The 7,278-nt window shown below is 34.8% G+C and overlaps 1 non-coding gene across 1 annotated transcript; it reads left to right on the forward strand.

Moving 5' to 3' along the window:
• The first annotated feature begins 4,506 nt into the window (after positions 1–4,506).
• Positions 4,507–4,613, forward strand: LOC130847687 (U6 spliceosomal RNA). Its single transcript, XR_009052431.1, has one exon. It is a non-coding gene; the product is annotated as a U6 spliceosomal RNA (small nuclear RNA).
• The last annotated feature ends 2,665 nt before the right edge of the window (positions 4,614–7,278 follow it).

Below are 7,278 nucleotides of genomic sequence, written 5' to 3' on the forward strand. Positions count from 1 at the left end.
ATTAAAAATGAAAATGTTTATCAGTGATGGAAAAATGTGAGCCGTAAGGTGAAAACAGTCTATAGAACAGTATGAATAGCACTCCAGCTTTTGTATGTGTGAAAGCAAAATAAATGATCTCTGAGAGGTGGAATCGTGGATGGACTTTTTTTTTTCTCTTTCCTGGCAGTCTAAAGTAGTGGTTGAGACTGTGGGCTCTGGAGACAACCCAACTGGGTAGTATTTACTAGTTGTGTGGCTCAAGGCAGGTTACTTTGAGAAAATTAAATTATGTAAAATCCTTAGTACTATGCAACTACAGTCATCATCACCACCATTATAAAATGGAAGTAAAAATACACGTCTTTAATCTCAGAGAGGAATTATGTGTAATATAGCACAAAAGAACATGGGACCTGGAGTAAGAAAAACTAGGTCTGAGGCCAGGCTTACCAGTGGTGAGATGCTGGGCAAGTCACATCCTCTCTGAGCCTGCTTGAGGGTCAAATGGGGAAAGTAATGCTCTCTTACTATCTCAGGGATGTAGTAGGGATCACATGAGATGTTTGTTAAGAGTGCTACAGAAACCATGATGTACTCTGCAAACTATTATTAATTATATTGAGTATGGATTCCATATCATACCCGGCTGCAAGTAATTTTGCCTTGTTTTGGCCCTAATTCTAAAGCAGAAGAGGTGTAAACTTAGTGGTTTCAGAAGGAAGGGAAGTAAACATGGTAGAATAAATTGAGGACTGAGCCGTTGAGAGGCCTTCTCATCCAGTGACCAGATCAACTGCTCTGCAAGATCAGTCAGCACTGCCAGTTGAGAGACTGAAGAGAGAAGAGAAGAGAACTTTACAATAATATGTTCTTAGACTGGCAGGGTTCCTGGTGTGGCATTCCACCACATCCTAACCACCTTGTTGTTTGCCACTTAAGGTAACAACTACATAACCTGATGAGTGGATCCTTTCAGGTGTTACAAAGTAAACTGTGGGCAGCAAGAGTTTGATCTAGATTGGGACTAATAAATTAACATTTTCAAAAAGATACTGTGAGGAAGCAAAATCACTGGGAAAACTTCAAATGTGGTGCTTCCTTCTGCGGACTCTGCTGAGAGATTCAGAGAACAATAAAATAACACATTTCAATTCTCAAAAGGGACACATATTACAGCCATCTTTGTAGAGTGATTCACAGCTAATATGACCCTTGCCAGAACAATTTTATATTGTGTCATCTTTCAAATGAGGAGTCTGGTTTAATAATGCTTACTTTAAGCAATTAAGTAATTTTTAGTGCTGTATAGGTCAAGATTAATTAAAGCTAATGCAGCATATTATTTGGTATTTTGGAGTGACTACTTCACCTATAACAATTTTTACCTCTTATAACCTTAATGGAGTTCAGAATTAGAACATCATGAAAATGCAATGAAGAAATAAAATGATTCATAATAAAAACCATCAAACATGAAAGTGAACATAAAATAACTTTTTCTTATTTTAAGTTGGACTTTCTAACCCTAAATGAAATAACTCTTTGGTTTGACAGTAAACTAAAAAATGAAAACCCAGTCTGATATTTTGTTAAAATAGTCTGAGCAGACTAAGACAAAAGATAAGAGAATGTTATGAATAACTGTGCTCATAAATGCGACAACTTAGGTGAAATGGACAATTTCCTTGAAGGGCAAACTGCCAAAACTCGTTTAAGAAGTAATAATTTGTGTAATTTTATGTCTTCAAAAAAAACTGGATTCAGATAACAACCTTTCAATAAAGAAGCCCAAATGGCATCACTGGTGAATTCCACCCAACATTTAAGGAAGAAATTATATGAATTCTGCCTACAATCTTTGATAATATAGGTGTGGAGGGAAACTCATTTTATGAGGTCAGTATTACACTGACCAGACAATGACATTAAAAGGTAAGGAAACTATAGATGAATATCTCTCATGAACCCTGAAGCAAAAATACTCAACAAAATACTAGCAAAAGAATCCAGTAATGCTCTGGGAATGCAAGGCCAGGTCCACAAGTAAAAAATCAATGTAATTCACCTTGTCAACATTTTTATGAAGAAAGACTACATGATCATTGTAATAGATGCAGAAAAAACATCTGACAAAATCCAACACCCATTCATGATTAAGAACTCTCAGAAAACTAGGAGTAAAAGGGAATTTCCTCAGCCTGATGAAGACCATCTAAAAAATTTACAACTAATATACTTCATGGTAGAAGACTGCATGCTTGCCCCTAATATTGGTGACAGGACAAGGATGTGTCTGATATCACTACTCCTTTCACCATCATACTGGAAGGTCTAACCAGTGCAGCAAGACAGGAAAAAGAAATAAAAGGCATTGGAAAGGAAAACTGGAAAGACTGGAAAAAAATAAAACATTTATTATAAGTAGTAATCTGCAGACATGACTATGTAGAAAGCTTTTTAAAAATCTACATAAGTGAATCTGGCAAGGTGTCAGGGTACAAGGTCAAAATACAAAAAAATCGTATTTCTAGTTATTAGCAATAAACATTTTGGAAACTGAAAATTTTTAAAGTACCATTTACAAAAGCACACATAAAAAAACTCATAAAGTGCTAATAATATATGTGCAAGCTCTGTATGCTAAGATCTAAAAACACTGATAAAAGAAATCAAAGACCTATATAAATGGAGCAATACGCTGCATACGTGGATTGGAGGACAAATATTAAGACATCCACTCTCCCTGAACTAGTCTATGGATTCAATGCAATCATTATCAAAATCCAAGCAGGGGGTTTGGTCTTGTCAACAGGCTGATTCTAAAATGTATATGGCAAGACAAAAGAACTAAAACTGGCAAAACAATTTTCAAAAAGAACATAGTTGCATTACTTGCGCAAAGCTACAGTGATCATGCAATGTAGCACGGGTGAAAGCTCAGTATAAACTAATGGAATAGTTCAGACATAGACTAACACTGTGTCAACTGATTTTCAATAAAGGTGCAAAGAAAAATGAACCTCAATCTACATATGGTACATATATAATTTTTATATGTAACAAATACAAAAACCAACTCAAACCAGACGTAGATATAAAAACTGAAAACTTAAATTTCTAAAAATATTAACTTCTGCTCTTCAAAAAGCTCTGTGAAAAGACAAGCCTCATACTGGGAGAAAATTTTTATAAAGCACATGTGTGATAAAGTCTTGTATCCAGATTACAGAAAATACTATCTGACTAGAAATATGTAAACACAAATTGGGTTACCATTTTTGACTTTTTCTGATTGACTATTATAAAACATGAGATTTTTTTGTCCATTAGTGGGAGTGTGAAGGTAGGGGTATATTTGTGATGAAACTTCCATTTTTGGAACGGAAACTTGACAGTATGTACCAAATCTTAAATACACCCATATCCTTTTATACAGTAATTACATTTCTAGGAATGTATCCTAAAAATCTTACACACCAAGGCTGGTATGTATGTTCACTATTCCAATACTTCCACTTGCAAAAATGAAAATAAAAATCAATCTAGATAACAGGCACTGGTTAAATAAATAATGGATCAGCAACAAATTACGAGGCTGTGTAGAGGGGAAATCTGGCTTTAAGTATGCCCAGAAAAGAGCGAACAAAAGAAATACATACAAACGTGGATGGGAATTTCCTCTGCTTGATTACTGCTGGGGTATTTTTTTTCTTTCCTTGGTCTTGCTGAAGAACGCACATTCGGGAGACAGAAGTTACTTTTTAAAAGGAATTTAGACATTCCAGAGTTAAATCAGCATAAACGTGCAACAGGAAATTCCTGGTCTCCTTGTAAAGGAGAAAGGTAACATGGTACATAAAGATCTGATTTTGCAAGGGGAAGGGGGCAGACTGATTAATCTGTGACTGAAAGAAAAGGCAGCTCCTAATTAATTCTCTTCCAGTTTCATTTTTGCTACTTTTCCAGGAGGTATGACTATGACGGACAGCATAGTTGATACTTGGGTTCCCCCTCCATCACTCATTCCACAGTCATGTTGAATAGTGGTGTTATTTGGGCATACACTTTGGACTTTCCCTTTATTTGGTTCCCAATTTGGTTTTTAATAATGAAGCTCTTTCAGTATAGAAACAGAATCTCATTTATGCATTCTCAAAAATACCTCCTAAATGTTGATCAAGGCTTAACTGGTGCCCCCTAGTGGGAAGGTCCTCAAGTAACTGGCTGCTGTTCACATAAGGTTAAAGCATTTTTAAAAGGCAAATACCAGCTTTCCTCCTTTACTCCAGTTTAATTATTTTTGTTTGCCAAATTCCTCCTTTTGGAGGAAACTAAATTTTGTAGTGCCTTCCTTTTCACAGGTACTGTTCCAAGGTGGGCCTTTTCATACCAATTATTAACTTTAAGCCTGCAAGGTGGGTGTTCATTTCTTATATAGTAGGTCCCAAAATTTAATATCATTATGCAATATCATGTCAAGGAGACAAAACTCAACTTATCATTACACTTAAAACCAGCATTTGAGTGCTCGCTTCGGCAGCACATATACTAAAATTGGAACGATACAGAGAAGATTAGCATGGCCCCTGCACAAGGATGATACGCAAATTCGTGAAGCGTTCCATATTTTTGTATGGCGGGGGGAGTCCAGCTCGAGGATGGAGGATGCCTTGGAGGACTGGGGCGGGGGGGGTGGGGGGGACTCGAGGGGGGGGAGTCGGGGAGGGGAGGGAATATGGGGATGTGTGTATAAAAACAGATGATTGAACCTGGTGTACCCCCAAAAAAATAAAAAAAATTAAAAAAAAATCCAAAATCCTTCGGAGAATTAAAAAAAACAAAAAACAAACCAGCATTTGAGAACCTCAGGACTTTGTAAATTCTCAAAGCTTTTGATTAATACCAAGGGGTGAGATGTAATGTCTTGACCTTGTATGCAGTTACAAGATGAAGTGGAATCAGTTTCCAAGGCTTTTTGGAGAGGAGGGGTGTGTAAAAAACCTTTAACCATGGTGTGTGTGTGTGTGTGTGTGTACAGATAAATATCTAAAATAGTAGTGCTCTCAAATTCTACAGTAAACTGACTTGATTCTTGATTACCTAGCATATACCTAGCTTTGCTTTTTTTGGGGGGGGGGGGGGGTGGGGGAAGGGGCTTGGCTTGGTTCTTCCAGAAGTGAACGTTACTATCTCCACTTGAATTTTTATGTGGTAGAGAAAAGATGCTGAGGCAGTGTTCCCCAACAGGCAATGGTTTAAATTTCACTAAAAATACTTTTATCAGTAATGTTAAGCTTTCACAAATATTTATACATTACTTGTATAAATACTGTTACAAACTAAAAGAACCTCAGTTTTATTGTCTTTAGCTTTCTTTAGGAATGTCTGTGACCAGATTCTCACAATTAAAGTTTGGGTTTTTTTTTTTTTTTTAATCCTCAATTTGAAAGGAAAAAAAGAGCATGTAAATGTACTTTTCTACTCCAAAGGTCTAAGGGCTTCACAGAGGAAAGCTTAATATCCAGTAGTTAGTTATATAAACATGTATATAGACAGATACAGATTTATATAATAACTATTGCCCAGCCACTAAATAAAGATCAAGAGATTAACAGGATGAAAGTTTTCTCCTACCATAATTTTTCAAAAAGTTTAATACAGAGGGATAGAATATGTATATATTTGTAGGTGTCAAGAGAATAGGACAATACAAGCAACTTGACAAGACTAAGTTTATTCTAAGTATAACTTTTATTAATAAAAAGATTAACCATGACCATATGAGTGGCTGGGCTTATAGTTTGCTACACCAAAGAAATTAAAAATTGATACTTGAGAATACTGTTACAATAATTTATAATAGCATTCCTTTATAGAGGCATTTTAATTTAAGCAATGTTTCTCTTAAATATATAAAACTAACCCTTAGTGTCACAGATGAGAATCATCACAGCTACTGCTAAATGAAAGAAAAATTTCCAAGTGCTGTTTGATGGTGTTACCTCAATACCTACACCCAAACTTTAGGGAAACAGTCTCTCAAAAAGATCTTCTGGAAAACTGATCAGAAATAGATCTTATCAGCGTCTGCTTATGGCAGGGGAATAGCCCACTTCCAAGTTAAACATGAAGAATAACACAAATTACGAATGTACCCAAGATCCCCAAATAAATTAGTGAAAGTGCCATTATTTTAAGAATTATCAGACATATAATCAGTGTTTAAATACAAATTCAAATTTGTTAAGTTCAAAAGATACAGTAATTTTATTACATATAATTTCTCCTGTGTGCTAAAAATGTTAACTTACATCTGTATAAGTGTAGAGGGAATTACGGTGGAAATGTTTAATCATTTTTCATTGATGAGAATAGAATAATAAGGTAGTGGACAAATAAGAAGCACTGAGTCCTCTAAAATTCAAGGTTGTGTATTACTGCTCAACTAAAACATACTACCATTCTCTAGTATAAATGCCTGCTCATTTATCTTTTAAAAATAAAGTCCATTTTTTCTCCATTAAAGCTTCTGCAAGACTGACACAAAGGTTCATTCTACCTATTAAAAATAGGGGTACTCTTCATCTTTGGATAAGGTATCACCATTTAGGGAAAATGTAATCATATACACATTATTAAATTTTTATTTGAGGCAGCTGTTGGAGTCCATTAAGCACTTTTGGAACACTGTACCTTTAAAGTTTGTCTTTAATATTAATAGCTTTGGAAAACCAAAAATAGAAGAAAAACATCTATGGTAAAGTACATTTCATTCAGATTTGATAGCAGTAAAATACAAAAAAAAAAATGTAGTGTGTCAATTTTATCTATGTAAATCACTTGAGGATAGTTTTATGTTATGGTTTATGACTGATAAAAGTTTTAACTTGTTTTAGAAAGTTTAAGTCTTTGATTTAGTATTTAGTACTGCAAAAATGAAATTAAGCACTGTAAAAAGTCTTTAAAAATGAACTACAAATTTGGTTCCCATTTACAACAGTTTCATTAACAGATAATGAATTAAGTGTAGATACAATGTATCCAATACCCTTATAACTACAGGAAAACCTCTAGTAGCACGTATAGCTCATGGTATCCTTAGTAATACCAGTATATAGTCAAAACATGTTCATACACAACAATACCTCTCCTTCTCACTGTAAAAGAACACTTGTTAAAAATAATTAACAGAAATACCAATAAAACAATGGAACCTCATTTCATTTCACTGTGCCCAAAGCTATGACACAAAACACTGGCTTAAAGAGGTAGATTAAAAAGAAAAAGAAAACCAGA

The sequence above is a fragment of the Hippopotamus amphibius genome, chromosome 2, assembly GCF_030028045.1.
Source record: "Hippopotamus amphibius kiboko isolate mHipAmp2 chromosome 2, mHipAmp2.hap2, whole genome shotgun sequence".
Taxonomy (NCBI): Eukaryota; Metazoa; Chordata; class Mammalia; order Artiodactyla; family Hippopotamidae; genus Hippopotamus; species Hippopotamus amphibius.